Genomic DNA, 18730 nt, shown 5'->3' with positions numbered 1-18730 from the left:
AATTAAATTTATTCCTAAATATTTTATGCTTTTGTTTACAATTATAAATAGAATTTTTTCATGATTTCTCCCTCAGATAGTTTATTACTAGTATATAGAAACACTAAAGTTTTTTGAGTGTTGACATTGCAACCTGCCACTTTGCTGCTAGTTTCACTGTGGATTTTTTGGGTTTTTTGACATACAGTATCATATCATCTGCACGTGAGTGTTTTACTTCTTCCTTTCCAATTTTGATGCCTTGTATATCTTTTTCTTGTCTAATTGCTCTGGCCAGAACTTCCAACACAATGTTGAATAACAATAGTGATAGCGGACATCCTTATCTTGTTCCTAAACTTAGGGGGGAATGTTTTCAGTTTTTCCCTATTGATGATGATGTTACCTGTGAGTTTTTCATATATTCTCTTCATCATGTTGAGGAAGTACCCTTTTATTTCTATCCTTTGAAGTGTTTTCAACAGGAAAGGGTGTTGAATTTTGTCAAATGCCTTTTTCTGCATCAATCAAGATGATCATGTGGTTTTTCTGTTTTGATTTGCTGATATTTTGTACTGCATTAATTGATTTTCTTATGTTGAGCCATCCTTGCATGCCCGGGATGAATCCTACTTGGTCATGATATATAATTCTCTTAACATGCTGTTGGATTTGATTTGCAAGAATTTTGTTCAGGATTTTTGCATCTATATTCATAAGGGAGATTAGCCTGCAGTATTCTTCTTTTGTAATATCTTTGTCAGGCTTTGTTATGAGGGTGATGTTGGCTTCATAGAACGAGTTAGGTAGCTTTCCCTCCTCTTCAATTTTTTGAAGAGTTTGAGCAGGATTGATACTAATTCTTGCTGGAATGTTTGGTAGAATTCACATATGAAGCCATCTGGTCCTGGACTTTTCTTTTTGGGGAGTTTCTTAATGACTGGTTCAATTTCTTGTGATTGATTTGTTGAGGTCATCTATTTCTTCTTGAGTCAATGCTGGTTGTTCTTGCCTCTCTAGGAAGTTGTCATTTCATCTACATTGTCCAGTTTATTAGCATAAGGTTGTTCATTAATTCCTTTATTTTTTCAGGGTCAGTGGTTTCACATCTTCTCTCTTCTTTTTTGTCAACCTCACTAAGGGTCCACCATTCTTATAGATTTTCTCATAGAACCAACTTCTGGTTTTGTTGATTTTCTCAAATATTCTCATGTTCTCACTTTCATTTATTTCTGCTTTAATCTTTATTATTTCTTCCCTTTTGCCTAGTTAGGGATTGGTTTGCTGTTCTTTCTCTAGTTCTTCCAAGTGGACATTAATTATTCAAGTTTTGCTCTTTCTTCTTTTTTGATGTAGGTATTTAGGACAATAAATTTCCCTCTTAGCACTGTCTTTGCTGCATTCCACAAATTTTGATATGTTGTATTTTCATTTTCATTTGCCTTATTTATTCATTTCTCTTGTAATTTCTTCCTTGACTCACTGGTTGTTTGAGAGTGTATCACTGAACCTCCATATATTTGTGAATTTTCTGGCCCTCTGACTGTTATTGATTTCCAACTCTATTCCTTTATGATCTGGGAAAGTGTTTCTTATGATTTGAATCTTTTTAAATTTATTGAGACTTGCTTTGTGACACAGCCTATGGTCTATCTTTGAGAATGATCCATGAGCACTTGAGAAAAAGGTGTATTCTGCTGTTGAGGGGTGTAATGTCTATAAATGTCTCTTAAGTCCAGCTCATTTATTGTATTATTCAAATTCTGTTTCTTTATTGATTCTCTGTCTAAATGTTCTGTCCATTGTGAGAGTGGAGAATTGAAGTCTCCAACTATTATGGTAGATGTATCTATTTCTCTTTTCAGTGTTTGCTTCATGTATTTTGGGTGCATTATATCTCGTTGCATAAATATTTATGATTGTTATGTGTTCTTGTTGAATTGTACCTTTCATTTATACATGTGTCCTTCTTTGTCTCTTTTAACTGTTTTACATTTGTTAAAACAGTAAATTAATTTGAGAGCTATTCGTATAGCTACTCCTGCTCTTTTCTGATTGCTATTTGCTTGAAATATCTTTTCCCAACCTTTCACTTTGAACCTATGTTTATCCTTGGGTCTAAAATGCATATGCTGTAGACAGTATACAGATGGGTCCTGTTTTATAATCCATTCTGCCAGTGTATGTCTTTCAATTGGGGAGTTAAATCCATTAATATTTAGTGTTATTACTGTACAGGCAATACTTTCTTTTACCATTTTGCCTTTTGGATTTAAATGCCATACCTAATTTTCCTTCTTTTCACCTTTATTGACAGTCTTCCTTTCTACACTCTTTCCCACACCTCTCTCTCCTGTCTTTTTTAATCTGTCTTTTGTGCTTCCTTTAGTATTTCTTGCAGAGCCTGTCTCTCAGCCACAGATTGTCTCAGTGATTATTTTATCTACAAATGTTATAATTTCCCCCTCAATATTGGAGGACAATTTTGCTGGATATAGAATTTTTGGTTGGCAGTTTTTCTCTTTTTGTATTTTAAATATGTCATCCCAGCATCTTTTTGCCTCCATGGCTTCTGCCAAGAAATCTACACATAGTCTTATTGGGCTTCCCTTGTATGCCTTCAAGATTCTGTCTTTCTTTTGACATCTGTGCTGGTTTGAAAGGATGCATGTCTCCTAGGAAAACCATGTTTTAATCTAAATCCCATTTCATAAAGGCAGAATAATCCCTACTCAATACTGTATGCTTAAAACATAATCGGATCATCTCCCTGGAGATGTGATTTAATCAACAGTGGTTGTTAAGTGGATTAGGTGACATATCTCCACCCATTTAGGTGGGTCTTGATAAGTTTCTGGAATCCTATAAAAGAGGAAACATTTGTCCACTTCATGTTGTCATTCAATTTCCTGAGTCCCTGTTCATATTTTTCCATTCTTTTCCCTCTATTTTCTTTTGCTTGTTAGATTTCAGATGTCCCATCCTCCAGTTCACTAATCCTATCTTCTGCCTCTTGAAATGTGACATTGCAGGTTTCCATTGTTTTTCTCCTCTCTTCTATTGAGCCTTTCATTCCCATAAGTTCTGTGTTTGTTTTTTCAGACTTTCTATTTCTTCTTTTGTTCATTTTTGCTTTCTTTATATCCTCCCTCAATTCACTGATCTGATTTTTTGATGTTTTCCATGTCTGTTTGAACATTCCTAATTAATTGTTTCAATGCCTGTATCTCATTTGAATTGTTGATTTGTTACTTTGGGCCATATTGCCAATTTTCCCAGTATGATTCATTATTTTTTGCTAGTATCTAGGCATTTAATTACCTTAATTAGTATATTCTGGAGAATGTTCTCACTTTTTACCTAGAATTTTCTAGCTGGATGACTTTGTTGCTATCTTTTCTTTGACATTCACTTCAGCTTATTCTGGACTTCTGCCTTAGGTTTTGTTTAACAGATCAGGATTTTTCAGTTCTTGTATTCTTGTTTCTTGCCCCACCTGTATGGTGTGGGGTTTTTTTGTTTGTTTGTTTGTTTGTTTGTTTTGTCTGCCCTAGGAGGGTCTACTTAGGTATTATAGACCCCAGACAGATTTTCCCAGACCAAGCTGGCCTCCTTTTAGGAGGAATCACCTGCATCAGTTTTCCCAGGGGGTGAGGCCCAGCATATTGAAAAGCTTTCCTATGAAGCCTCTGGGCTCTCTGTTTTTGCCCAATATGTGGCTCTTTCTGTGTGTAGGTCCCATCAGCATAAGGTGATAGGGTACCTTTAAGTTCAGCAGACTCTCCCTGCTGGGGGCATGGTGGAGAACAGAACAGAGGTTGTAGTCTGGTTTTAATTGCTTCACTTTTCCAGACCCTGGGGTCTGAACTTCTTAAGGGAGGGATTCCACTTGAGCTGGGCCCCACCCCTCTCCTAGAAGGCATGGGCTCCAGACAAACATTCAAACAAGCTTAATTCTGCCTATACATGGGGCAGTGGAGCCCAAGAAGCCCTGCAGTTGCATCCAAAGAGTAATCAAGCTATAGAAGCTATAGTCACCAAAATGAAGGAGAGAAATTCTTTCTAGATCAGGACCTCTGTTCCTCAAGTTTGCCAATCAAGAGCTTAATTTGGTATGTTGCTCTCTGTATCTCCAAGTCCTATATGCCCCTCCTTTCCTTCAGGGTCCAGATCTTTTCAAATCCAAAAAATCTGTTTTGTTTTTTTTTTCTTTTTCCATCAACTCTGCCCCCACTGCAGCAAGGCAAAACCAGTGACCTCCACTTTTACTCAAGATTCAGCTGAGCTGGGGACCTATTCTTAGTAGTCAGAATTTGTTAATTAATTTCACAATTGGAGTTTAGTTGTGCTCAGACCCTACTACTGGTAAAGTCTCTTTCCTTTTCCCTCTGGGAAGCAGCCTGTGGGGGAGGGGTGCCAGCCACGAGGGTTTGGGGAACACATGGTTCTAGGTGTGCTCGCAGACAGTCCAGCTGGTCCACACTGGGGTACACTGTGTGTCTGGTCACTAACGTGGCCCCAGCGTTATTCTGTACTGTTCCTGGCTATTTATTAGCTGCTCTGGAGGATGAAATAAATCCTACACCTTGCTAAGCCGCCATCTTGGTCCCTCTTCCAGCTGCAGAAGATTTAAAATGCCAATATCTAACAAGTTTTTGAAAGTCTGTGAAGTTACCAAAATGCACATGATTCAAATTTTAATATACTGTATAATAACGGGAGATGAGGCTGTCCACAGTGCCATTCCTGTTTTGTTTTTTTGTTTTTTTTTTTTATATGCGCAGGCACTGGGAATCAAACCCAGGTCCTCGGGCATGGCAGGCAAGCATTCTTACCTGCTGAGCCACTGTGGCCCGCCCAACAGTGCCATTTCTTGCCTTGAATTTTTGAGCATGGTTTTGGCTGTGCAAGAATGCTAACATTAACAAATTCAATAAAAAGTAAATATGTGGAAAAAAACACTATACAAATAGTAATTAAAATTAGTATAGCTATGCTATACTAAATAGCAACGAAAGACTGAAGAAAAAGTTGTTAGTCAAGACAATAAGTAGCATTTTATAATTATAAATGAGTCAATTCAATAAAAAGGCACAGTAGAATTAATCCAATGAAACTAAGGATTACAAAAATCATCAGAGTGAAATTGAAAGATGCATAGCCTTCAACTACTAGAAGGTGATCTCTAGTCCCTAGAATGTCCTGCCTTATATAACTGTCTTGGATCACTTTGAGTCTTTGGCCACAGACATCTAACAGTGTTATTTATGATTTGGCTTTGGGCCACACCATACCAGGTCTGACTTATGAAGAAGCTGATGACCAAATTATTAAGCCAATCTCCAGGAAGGGCTAAAGAATAAAGGTCAGCCACATGTATATGATCAGCCATATGTAAATGTTCAGTGTATGATCAAATGCCTGTTCATGTCCAGACATCAAGGCTCAGGTAAGCTTCCCCAACTGGCAAACTTTATATAAATGTCACACATCTTCACCAGTACTGGTAATGCTATCCATGCCTCTATTTGATGAGGACTACTAGAGTGTTTATATTTGGAATCCTTTAAACTTTGCCCTACAAGCTTCTCCCTTTAACTGACTTTAATTTGTGTAATAAAAATAAATTTGCACTTCCGGAGAAGATGGCAGCTTAGTAAGATGCACGGATCTTAGTTTCTCCCCCAGGACAGCTACTAGGGGAGTAGAAACGATACAGAACAGCTCCCAAGCCACGACAGAGATAAAAAAGACAGCATACCCCATCCTGGAACAGCTGGCTGGCTGAGAGAACCCGCTCTGGTGAGATCGCCAAGGGGCACGGGCTTCACCGGGCGGGGCGGCAAGTGGCCGGAGTCACTCCCTTCCCCCTCCCCGGGCCGGCTGGGAGAATTGGACAGGCAGTACCCTCAAACCACGGCAGCTGGTGCCCACACCACGCGCGGCCCCCCGGACCAACTGAGAGAATTGGATCGGAAATCCCCAGGCTGCAGACAACGGCGACGGGGGGGGAGCCCTTCCAAACCCGTGACTCCCCGGGAACGTGCACTCTTTCGGGCGGGCCGCTGCGGCTGGTGCCCTCCCGCCAACCTTGGCGCCCCGGGCCGACTAGGAAATTCGGACGGGCGCTTTCCCGGGCTGCGGCGGCCAGCGACCCACGTTCGGACCCCGGGCTGGCTGACACTCTTCCAAGCCGCTTTGGCTAGTGAACCTCCTGGACGGCGAGAGATTTCCAAAGTTAAAGGACCCACAGCACCTTTTACTGGTGGGACCCGCAGACAAACGTGTGCCACGAGCGCCACATACTGGGCAGGATAAGAAAAACAGAACCCAGAGATTTCACAGAAAAATCTTACAACCTTGTTGGGTCCGACACCCAGGGAAATCTGACTAAATGCCCAGACGCCAACAGCAGAAGATATAACTGTCCACGCTCAGAAGCTTGAGAATCTGGCCCAGTCAAAGGAACAAACCAATAGTTCAAATGAGATACAAGAGCTGAGACAACTAATGCTGAATATACGAACAGAAATGGAAAACCTCTTCAAAAATGAAATCGATAAATTGAGGGAGGACATGAAGAAGACATGGGCTGAACATAAAGAAGAAATAGAAAAACTGAAAAAAACAAATCACAGAACTTATGGAAGTGAAGGATAAACTAGAAAAGATGGAAAAAACAATGGATACCTACAATGATAGATTTAAACAGACAGAAGATAGAATTAGTGATTTGGAGGATGGAACATCTGAATTCCAAAAAGAAACAGAAAATATCGGGAAAAGAATGGAAAAATTTGAACAGGGTATCAGGGAACTCAAGGACAATATGAACCGCACAAATATATGTGTTGTGGGTGTCCCAGAAGGAGAAGAGAAGGGAAAAGGAGGAGAAAAACTAATGGAAGAAATTATCACTGAAAATTTCCCAACTCTTATGAAAGACCTAAAATTACAGATCCAAGAAGTGCAGTGCACCCCAAAGAGATTAGACCCAAATAGGTGTTCTCCAAGACACTTACTAGTTAGAATGTCAGAGATCAAAGAGAAAGAGAGGATCTTGAAAGCAGCAAGAGAAAAACAATCCATCACATACAAGGGAAACCCAATAAGACTATGTGTAGATTTCTCAGCAGAAACCATGTAAGCTAGAAGACAGTGGGATGATATATTTAAATTACTAAAAGAGAAAAACTGCCAACCAAGACTCCTATATCCAGCAAAATTATCCTTCAAAAATGAGGGAGAAATTAAAACATTCTCAGACAAAAAGTCACTAAGAGAATTTGTGACCAAGAGACCAGCTCTGAAAGAAATACTAAAGGGAGCACTAGAGTCAGATACAAAAAGACAGAAGAGAGAGGTATGGAGAAGAGTGTAGAAAGAAGGAAAATCAGATATGATATATATAATACAAAAGGCAAAATGTTAGAGGAAAATATTATCCAAACAGTAATAACACTAAATGTCAATGGACTGAATTCCCCAATCAAAAGACATAGATTGGCAGAATGGATTAAAAAACAGGATCCTTCTATATGCTGTCTACAGGAAACACATCCTAGACCCAAAGATAAACATAGGTTGAAAGTGAAAGGTTGGGAAAAGATATTTCATGCAAATTACAACCAGAAAAGAGCAGGAGTAGCTATACTAATATCCAACAAATTAGACTTCAAATGTAAAACAGTTGAAAGAGACAAAGAAGAATACTATATACTAATAAAAGGAACAATTAAACAAGAAGACATAACAATCATAAATATTTACGCACCGAACCAGAATGGCCCAAAATACGTGAGGAATACACTTCAAACACTGAAAAGGGAAATAGACTCATATACCATAATAGTTGGAGACTTCAATGCACCACTCTCATCAATGGACAGAACATCTAGACAGAGGATCAATAAAGAAATAGAGAATCTGAATATTACTATACATGAGCTAGACTTAACAGACATTTATAGGTCATTACATCCCACAACAGCAGGATACATCTTTTTCTCAAGTGCTCATGGATCATTCTCAAAGATAGACCATATGCTGGGTCACAAAGCAAGTCTTAACAAATTTAAAAAGATTGAAATCATACACAACACTTTCTCAGATCATAAAGGAATGAAGTTGGAAATCCCACAACAGCAGGATACACCTTTTTCTCAAGTGCTCATGGATCATTCTCAAAGATAGACCATATGCTGGGTCACAAAGCAAGTCTTAACAAATTTAAAAAGATTGAAATCATACACAACACTTTCTCAGATCATAAAGGAATGAAGTTGGAAATCAATAATAGGCGGAGTGCCAGAAAATTCAAAAATACGTGGAGGCTCAACAACACACTCCTAAACAACGACTGGGTCAAAGAAGAAATTGCTAGAGAAATTAGCAAATACCTCGAGGTGAATGAAAATGAAAAAACAACATATCAAAACTTATGGGATGCAGCAAAGGCAGTGCTAAGAGGGAAATTTATTGCCCTAAATGCCTATATCAGAAAAGAAGAAAAGGCAAAAATTCAGGAATTAACTATCCATTTGGAAGAACTGGAGAAAGAACAGCAAACTAATCCCAAAGCAAGCAAAAGGAAAGAAATAACAAAGATTAGAGCAGAAATAAATGAAATTGAAAACATGAAAACAATAGAGAAAATCAGTAAGGCCAGAAGTTGGTTCTATGAGAAAATCAATAAGATTGATGGGCCCTTAGCAAGATTGACAAAAAGAAGAAGATAGAGGATGCAAATAAATAAGATCAGAAATGGAAGAGGAGACATAACTACTGACCTCACAGAAATAAAGGAGGTAATAACAGGATACTATGAACAACTTTATGCTAATGAATACAACAATTTAGAGGAAATGGACAGGTTCCTGGAAAGACATGAACAACCAACTTTGACTCAAGAAGACATAGATGACCTCAACAAACCAATCACAAGTAAAGAAATTGAATCAGTCATTCAAAAGCTTCCTAAAAAGAAAAGTCCAGGACCAGACGGCTTCACATCTGAATTCTATCAAACATTTCAGAAAGAATTAGTACCAACTCTCCTCAAACTCTTCAAAAAAATTGAAGCGGAGGAAAAACTACCTAATTCATTCTATGAAGCCAACATCCCCCTCACACCAAAACCAGGCAAAGATATTACAAAAAAAGAAAACTACAGGCCAATCTCTCTAATGAATATAGATGCAAAAATCCTCAATAAAATTCTAGCAAATCGTATCCAACAACACATTAAAAGAATTATACATCATGACCAAGTAGGATTCATCCCAGGTATGCAAGGATGGTTCAACATAAGAAAATCAATTAATGTAATACACCATATCAACAAATCAAAGCAGAAAAATCACATGATCATCTCAATTGATGCAGAGAAGGCATTTGACAAGATTCAACATCCTTTCCTGTTGAAAACACTTAAAAGGATAGGAATACAAGGGAACTTCCTTATAATGATAGAGGGAATATATGAAAAACCCGCAGCTAATATCATCCTCAATGGGGAAAAATTGAAAACTTTCCCCCTAAGATCAGGAACAAGACAAGGATGGCCACTATCACCACTATTATTCAACATTGTGTTGGAGGTTCTAGCCAGAGCAATTAGAGAAGTAAAAGAAATCAAGGCATCAAAACTGGAAAGGAAGAAGTAAAACTATCACTGTTTGCAGACGATATGATACTATACGTCGAAAATCCGGAAAAATCCACAACAAAACTACTAGAGCTAATAAATGAGTACAGCAAAGTAGCAGGTTACAAGATCAACATTCAAAAATCTGTAGCATTTCTATACACTAGCAATGAACAAGCGGAGGGGGAAATCAAGAAACGAATCCCATTTACAATTGCAACTAAAAGAATAAAATACCTAGGAATAAATTTAACTAAAGAGACAAAAAGCCTATATAAAGAAAACTACAAAAAACTGCTAAAAGAAATCAAAGAAGACCTAAATAGATGGAAGGGCATACCGTGTTCATGGATTGGAAGACTAAATATAGTTAAGATGTGAATATAGAAAAACCAATAAGTAAATTTATCTGGAAGGGCAGGGTGCCCCGAATTGCTAAAAACATCTTGAGGGAAAAAAACGAAGCTGGAGGTCTTGCACTGCCTGACTTTAAGGCATATTATGAAGTCACAGTGGACAAAACAGCATGGTATTGGCATAAAGATAGATATATCGACCAATGGAATAGAATAGAGTGCTCAGATATAGACCCTCTCATCTATGGACATTTGATCTTTGATAAGGCAGTCAAGCCAACTCACCTGGGACAGAACAGTCTCTTCAATAAATGGTGCCTAGAGAACTGGATATCCATATGCAAAAGAATGAAAGAAGACCCATATCTCACACCCTACACAAAAGTTAACTCAAAATGGATCAAAGATCTAAACATTAGGTCTACCACCATAAAACAGTTAGAGGAAAATGTAGGGAGATATCTTATGAATCTTACAACTGGAGGCAGTTTTATGGACCTTAAACCTAAAGCAAGAGCACTGAAGAAGGAAATAAATAAATGGGAACTCCTCAAAATTAAACACTTTTGTGCATCAAAGAACTTCATCAAGAAAGTAGAAAGACAGCCTACACAATGGGAATCAATATTTGGAAACAACATATCAGATAAAGGTCTAGTATCCAGAATTTACAATGAGATTGTTCAACTCAACAACAAAAAGACAGCCAACCCAATTACAAAATGGGAAAAAGACTTGAATAGACACCTCTCAGAGGAGGATATACAAATGGCCAAAAGGCACATGAAGAGATGCTCAATGTCCCTGGCCATTAGAGAAATGCAAATCAAAACCACAATGAGATATCATCTCACACCCACCAGAATGGCCATTATCAACAAAACAGAAAATGACAAGTGCTGGAGAGGATGTGGTGAAAGAGGCACACTTATCCACTGTTGGTGGGAATGTCAAATGGTGCAACCACTGTGGAAGGCAATTTGGCGGTTCCTCAAAAAGCTGAATATAGAATTGCCATACTACCCAGCAATACCATTGCTGGGAATCTACTCAAAGGAATTAAGGGCAAAAACTCAAACGGACATTTGCACACCAATGTTTATAGCAGTGTTATTTACAATTGCAGAGATGGAAACAGCCAAAATGTCCATCAACAGACGAGTGGCTAAACAAACTGTGGTATATACATACGATGGAATATTATGCAGCTTTAAGGCAGGATAAACTTATGAAGCATGTAATAACATGGATGGACCTAGAGAACATTATGCTGAGTGAGTCTAGCCAAAAACTAAAAGACAAATACTGTATGGTCCCAATGATGTGAATCGACACTCGAGAATAAACTTGGAATATGTCATTGGTAACAGAGTCCAGCAGGAGTTAGAAACAGGGTAAGATAATGGGTAATTGGAGCTGATGGGATACAGACTGTGCAATAGGACTAGATACAAAAACTAAAAAATGGACTGCACAATAATACCTAATTGTAAAGTAATCATGTTAAAACACTGAATGAAGCTGCATCCGAGCTATAGGTTTTTGTTTTGTTTAGTTTTGCTCTTACTATTATTACTTTTATTTTTTTTCTCTATATTAACATTTTATATCTTTTTCGGTTATATTGCTAGTTCTTCTAAACCGATGCAAATGTACTAAGAAACGATGATCATGCATCTATGTGATGATGTTAAGAATTACTGATTGCATATGTAGAATGGTATGATTTCTAAAAAAAAAAAAAAAAATGGACAGCACAATACTACCTAATTGTAATGTAATTATGTTAAAACACTGAATGAAGCTGCATCTGAGCTATAGTTGTTTTTTTTCTTATATATTTTTGTATTTTTTATTTTTATTTTTATTTTTTCTCTGTATTATCATTTTATTTCTTTTTCTGTTGTGTTGCTATTTCTTTTTCTAAATCGATGCATATGTACTAAGAAATGATCATACATCTATGTGATATTAAGAATTACTGATTGCATATGTAGAATGGAATGATTTCTAAATGTTGTTAGTCAATTTTTTTAATTAATAAAAAAATAAATAAATTTGCAATAATAAAATTATAATCATAGCTCATTAAGCTGAGAAAGGCCATGGAGACTCCTAAATTTGTAGCCAGTTGGTCTTAATTGAAGATGACCATTGAAACTCCTGAACTTGTTGGTTTCTAAAGTAAGACAGTCTTCTGTAGGTGTTTCTGCTGATTTCACAGAAAGCCTAACTCATTGCTTGAGTATTTGGTCATAATCAAAGATTGGGGTCATCATATTGGAATAGCAAGCAAGTCAGACACTCTGCTAAACGCTATATACAAATAATTCTATTTAATCTTACAACACCTCATAAAGCAGGTATTAGTTACTCAAGTTAGAAGAAGAGGAGAGACTTCTCTACTTTCATATAAGATTTAGAAAGGAGGCTACAAACTACACAATTAAAAAATCTGAAAATGTAAACTTTTAAGAAATGTTTTTAAATGAGAACAATTTAGTTTCATGCATGATTTATTTCTCTAAACCCTTAACTTCTATAATATATATTTTAAAGAGAGACAAATGCAAAATGTGATCCTGGCCTAGATCAAATTATGGGGTAGAAAAGAAATCAAAGGACATTAGTAGGACATATAACAAAACTGGAATATAGACTTAAGTTTTACATTACTGTTAAATTTCTTGAACTTGAACTGTACATAAGGTAATTACCTAAGTGAATACTTTTTTTTAAGGAAATATACATGGGAGTATCATGTATATTCAAGGAGTATGATGTATACAATCTACTACAAGTGTTTAGGAAATAGATTGACAGGTTGGATAGAGACAGAATGAGCAAATGTGGCAAAATATTAAAAGTTTGTGGAGCAGGAATAGGGGTATATTGGAATTTGCTGTTTGTGGAATTTGCTATATGTTGGAATGTGCTGTATCTGCAAAAACAATTTATTATTTGAATTTATTCAATTTGTTTAGAAATAATTATTTGAATTCATTTCTAAATAAAAAGCTCAAGAATGAAAATAAGGCATTTATAAATATACTGATAAGATCTCCAACAGATAGGAGACAGGGTTAGAGTTAGGGCAAAGGCTGGCTGGTGAGCATAGAGCAAATTCCAGGAAGTGGTCAGGCCCCCAAAGAGAAACATAATTCTGACAAAATCAGAAACCAGCATCTGGGGCCACCCAACCCTGCCTGAATGAGTTATGTATATTCAAGCTTCAAAAAGAAGGAAGAACTGGAGAGTAGAATAATAGTTAATAAAAATTACAAAAGGAACAACAAAAAAACTGTAAAAACCCTTCCCACTGTGTCCTATACCTCTTTGCTTTCACCTCTGTCCCCTTGCAAAAGCCACCCATGTAACTTTCTTGGAAGTGTACTTCATAACTTACTACCTTCTTGCTTGATTGGTGTGCCATGCCCTTGCATTCTTTGTTGCACCACAGCCAAGAACCTAGGGATTCAACACCAGCAACAATATTATTAAGTGTAAAATAGTATGATTTAGAATGACATTTATACATGATATTGTTGAAAGGGAGGACAAAATGTTTTCAATATTATTTGTGAATGTATAGAGAAGTCCAGGAAAAGAAAATGATTCCAGGGGTTAAATCTGGGAATGGTCTTGGTGACTTCATGACGGGGGAAAAAAGGCCACTCAATCCTGGAAATCCTAGACTTAGAAAATAATAAATGAAACATGTATCACAGAAAAGTATAATTGTGAAGGAACGATGTAAAAACCAAAGAACTAGCAAGTTTTGCAAGATCACAAGATAAAGAACAACATCAGTAAGGATTGCTGACAAGCCAGCTCCAACCTCCCAGTCATCAGGAGAAAGCTTCACCTTACTGTTGCCTCAATTTTGGATGTGTAATCTCCAAACCATGAGCCCATAAACTCCCATTGTTTAAGCCAATCTATTGTATGGTATTTGTTTTACCAGCCAGGAAACTAAAATAAGGTAAAGAATCCTAAAATCATGCATGCAAATAATCAAGAATAAACAGCTGCACATATGTATGTACTGAACACATTATATACTCCTGGCCTCTTTTCCCATTTCCTGGAATTTTGTAATGAGATGTGCACGCAGTTTAAATCCAATTATAGTTTAAATCCAATTATAGCCCCGCCCACCCTTTTAAATTAAAACATCAACACATTCCTCATCAGCTACTGCCACTTTGTTAAATTTTGTTCAACCTATCTCTCATGATCATCTTATAAAATGATGTTAGTTTTATAAGTACTTTTCAGAAGTGAGTCACTTCCCTGTGCCCTACTCAGCTTCAACCAGTACGTTTGTCTAGGTTGGCCTCTCCTTGACAGTAACATTTTCCAGGCAGCTGGAAACCATTAAAGTCTTTGACAGTGAGCAAAGTGAGCTCACTGTATCACTCAGAGCAGAAGCTATGCCATAAATTGAGAAAAGATTTTGAACTAAATATGAAATCCTAAAGTGTACTACAAATTTGCCCTGGTCAATTCCTAAAATCATCTAGAAAGTCTCAAATCCTAAGTATGCCCACACCGACCTCCGTGCAGCTACACCCATGTTTTTTTTTTTTTTTTAATGCTGTCTGGTGAAGGTAACGTTTCTTTTTGCGTGTGACTAACCCATTATTGGAGCACCATTTGTTGAATTTTTTGTTGTGGGGGGGGGGGAGGGAAGTGTATAGGCCAGTAATCGAACCCAGGCTTTCTGCATGGCAGAAAACTACTACCAAAGTACTCTTGCACCCCTTCATACATACTCTTTTGCAGATTGAATTGAACATACCCATTTCCTCCCCTGCCACGCTCACCCAATTTAACTGGTAGGTGACTTCCTCTCCCCCTTAGCACTTTTCAGCCCTACTAATACCCGCACCTAGCAATAAACTCACATATCCTAGGTATTAATGGGATATAGCTCTAGAAAATAGCTGCTGCATCCTTGCCCCACTTATTCTTCACCTGATCTTGTGGAAAGGGAGCCATCATTTACAGACCACAATGGTTTAACTATGAGACAAAAGGGGCCAACAGACACTGCAGTGTCATTTCTGCTGACTCTATGCCACCGTGAGAGCCACTGAAAACACCCAAGACTGTTTGAGGCTAACCTTCTATTAGCCTCAAGCCAGTTTCTAAATGAATACATGGGGGCAAATAACCCCTTTGTATCATGATAAAGGAGGTGTAATGAGATGTAAGGAAAATCTCAGAAACGCAGGGAACTCACTGGTTCTTATCCGTGTATATATGTTATGTTGAAATTAATGAGGCTGTTAACCTAACTGTACTTGGCATGAAAAGAAAAAGATAATATGCTTAAGTACTTCATGTACTTCTATGGATTTTAAAATTTAACCAAGAAAAATGCATATTTCAACACATATAGTTCTGTTAAATGCTAGGTGGTTTCAACATGAATTCCTCTTCACACTTCTGGTTACTATCCTTCCAAGATATATGTAATAAAACATTAAATTTGTCTTTTTCTATAAATGGAATCAGAGTTTGTATCTTTGTTTAGCTTAAGATTTTATTTTATGCTGTGTAACATCCATCATATGAACATTATTTATCCATTCCTGTTTTTTATTAACTCTCTTATGCTATTATCCTTGGTCAAAGCATAACTGCATTTCTTGGATATATCTCCAAGGAATTTGGAAGCATGGGATGGGGCAAATGTTGCTTATTGTCAATCCTACAGACCACCCTATTACCAAATTTTCTGAAAGAACATTCACTGCTTAACATCAGCACAATTTCAAGTTCAATGTTGTCAGAAATAGGTTTGTGTACAGCTAGCGTTGCATGCCTCATTTTGTCCAAAAGGATATCTTAATCTAGCTCCTGCTATAGCTCCCAGATCCCCAAGTCATCGTAAGAGCTTCTGAAGTTAATGACATCCCTACAAACCCCTAGAAATGGGACAGGGTGGGACAATCACCATCAAAAGGCAAGAAAATCTTGCTGATTTTTGAACTGGATTAAAGCCCTGGAGAAGACAGATTAGCAAAGCATATCCCAACCAAAACTGCAATGGTTTACTATCTGGATTGTTTTCCCACTGAATCCCTAACAGGGTATGAATTTTAGTAAATATTGCTTATTACCTATTATTTAACTTCAGTGACAACCAAACACCAAAAGTAAACAGGTGTACCTATCACCCAACTTCAGCAAAAAAATCAAATCCCAGATAACATGGCCATTTTAAGTATTTTAGTATGGACCTGTAAGCATATTTGAGTATGGACTTCAGCAGTATTTCAATATAACCTTTTGATAAAGAAAAATTCCCTTTGCATGAACCTCAACAACACGGCTGAAATATCAAGCACTAGTTTTCAGGAAAATAAATTGTGTGCATATACTTAATATCTAAATAATGATAGAACAAGTCTTTCCAAAATGTTTAGTCCAAAGCTATTATCTACTAAAGACACAGACCAGAAATTCCACTTCTTATATGCAAGCAAGAGGAATGTACCTGTAAATCATATGCAATATTCACAGAACAATTTCTAATAGCTAGAAACTATAATCAATCCAAATATTCATCACACAATGTATTACACAGCAGTGAGAAGGGAATTCACAATAATTGTAACTTTACGTCACAAATGTAATACTGAGAAAAACAAAGAGCATTGAATCGATTTCATTCCTGGGACATAGACCAAACAAAAAAAATTTATACTGTTAGAAATTCAGAACAGTGCTTACTCTGTATGAACAGGAAGTCACGGCATGAAGGGGAGGAGCATTCTGAAGTTTTAACACGTAAAATTTCATATCTATTTCTGATGTTAACATCTTTAGCAATTATGGTTGCTTACCAATTGTTGGAATTGCAGCAACACATACTAATAAAATGTCAGACAATAGGAAAGTTAGTTCTTACCATCATAGCCTGTTTCAAATTACTCCTTACGCAGATACTTAACTAGTAGTTTTTGAATTACCAGCAAACTGACTTTTTACTTCATAGTTCAAAGCAATCCTTCATGTATCAAAAAGCTTATGAAAATACCTCACCCATATTGTTTCTCAAATTAAACCAATATATCATATATATGTGTGTGTATACTCAACAGGCATTTTAGACTTCCTCATTCATAATAAAATTCTTTCTGCCTCTAGATTATAAATTTACGCCATCATAATTTCAGTATTCAAAGCACCTGAGTATATCTCTCAAAACACTATCAGGATTTCAATTTTTCCAATTACAAGTTACAACACTGTCATCATTATTCCAAGATGTGAAGCACCACAGTACCGACATATTCAATTCTTGAGGACAATTTTCACTTTTTTAACAAACACAATGGATAGCGAAAGATTTTGTCCAACTTTTTATTTTAGTAAAATCAGAATCAACACAGCACATGCAGTGCTAGGATCTAAAACTGGTAAGTATCTAAAACAGTAAGGAATTACTAAACTTACAGTGACTTGAGGTTCAGTATAACGGACAGAAAATTTAAATCCTTCTGTAGTGTGGTTTCTGAAACTTTATTTACTGACAACATGGCTAATAAACCTGACTGTAAAGTCACTGAACGTGGCAATTCACAAAGACAAACACATGCTTTAAGATTGCAATATATGACAGTCACTGAAAACAAAAACACAAAACGAACAAAACTCATAGAATTGCTGAGAATATGGATACTTGAAGTCAGCGTTTTACAAGTGCTTCATTAATGTGTAAAGACAATTCTATCAAAACCTTGGCATTTTTAAATTTGAAATCACCACTTTTCTCTTAAATGTTGTTAGAAATGTATGGCTACAATGCCAATGTCGGGTCTGATTCTTTTTTAACTTAAGTTTATAATAGAACTTAACATTTAAAGCTCACACTACCCCAAAATATATTATTTCACATATGCTGACAATCAACATTCAAGTGCCAGTGTTTTTGTACTGCCTTTTGGTCAAGTTTCTCTACACTTTCAAAGAATCACTTTTAGGCTTACAAAAATAAATATTTTCCAAAATGTTCAATAAATATCACATAAAACTAGCAGCAAAAAGTATCTAAAGTCTGTCATGTGCAAAGAGTCTTCTCAACCACCACTCCCTGGTCCCGAATAAATTTTTAGAATCTAGTTCTTAGACCTAAGCTGCGTTCAAGAATCTCCAAAAGACAAAATAAAATAGTAAGTTTAAGGATACATACACAAGACAAATATATAAAATTCTGCATGTGCAATAAAATAAGTACTTTGTAAAAAGTTCTGGGCAAAATGTACAGGAGTCTAAATCTGTACTAACTGAAATAGCACCATAACAAATGACCTCAATACTGTCAAGGGCACCTATTTAGTAAAATTTTAGAACAAGGCACAATACACTTTGAAAATCTATTGCCAACTTTTTCAGCCACTGTAAAGATAGTTTCAACTGCTAATTGCATTTGTCCACAAAATTCCAAGTGACAGAGGCATTTTTAGTGATGGACAATCATCTTTGGCCAAATTTAGAATAAAAAGACTGATACAATGGAAACCTATGCAACTAAAACTGACTAAAACTGCAGTATATAGAACTGATATCTTGTGCAGTTCAAAGTTTGGTACATATTTTCAACTTGTAGTGATCTCAAGGATTTCAGTTTGGTATTCTTCTTTTTTAACAAAGTATACAGTGTAAGCCATTTTAACATCTTAACACAGCTTGTACCTAAGTAATCTGACTCCATTAAAATAAAGCCTGCTGTGTATCC

Source organism: Tamandua tetradactyla, chromosome Y, assembly GCF_023851605.1.
Source record: "Tamandua tetradactyla isolate mTamTet1 chromosome Y, mTamTet1.pri, whole genome shotgun sequence".
Taxonomy (NCBI): domain Eukaryota; kingdom Metazoa; phylum Chordata; class Mammalia; order Pilosa; family Myrmecophagidae; genus Tamandua; species Tamandua tetradactyla.
This window is presented reverse-complemented; position numbering follows the sequence as displayed.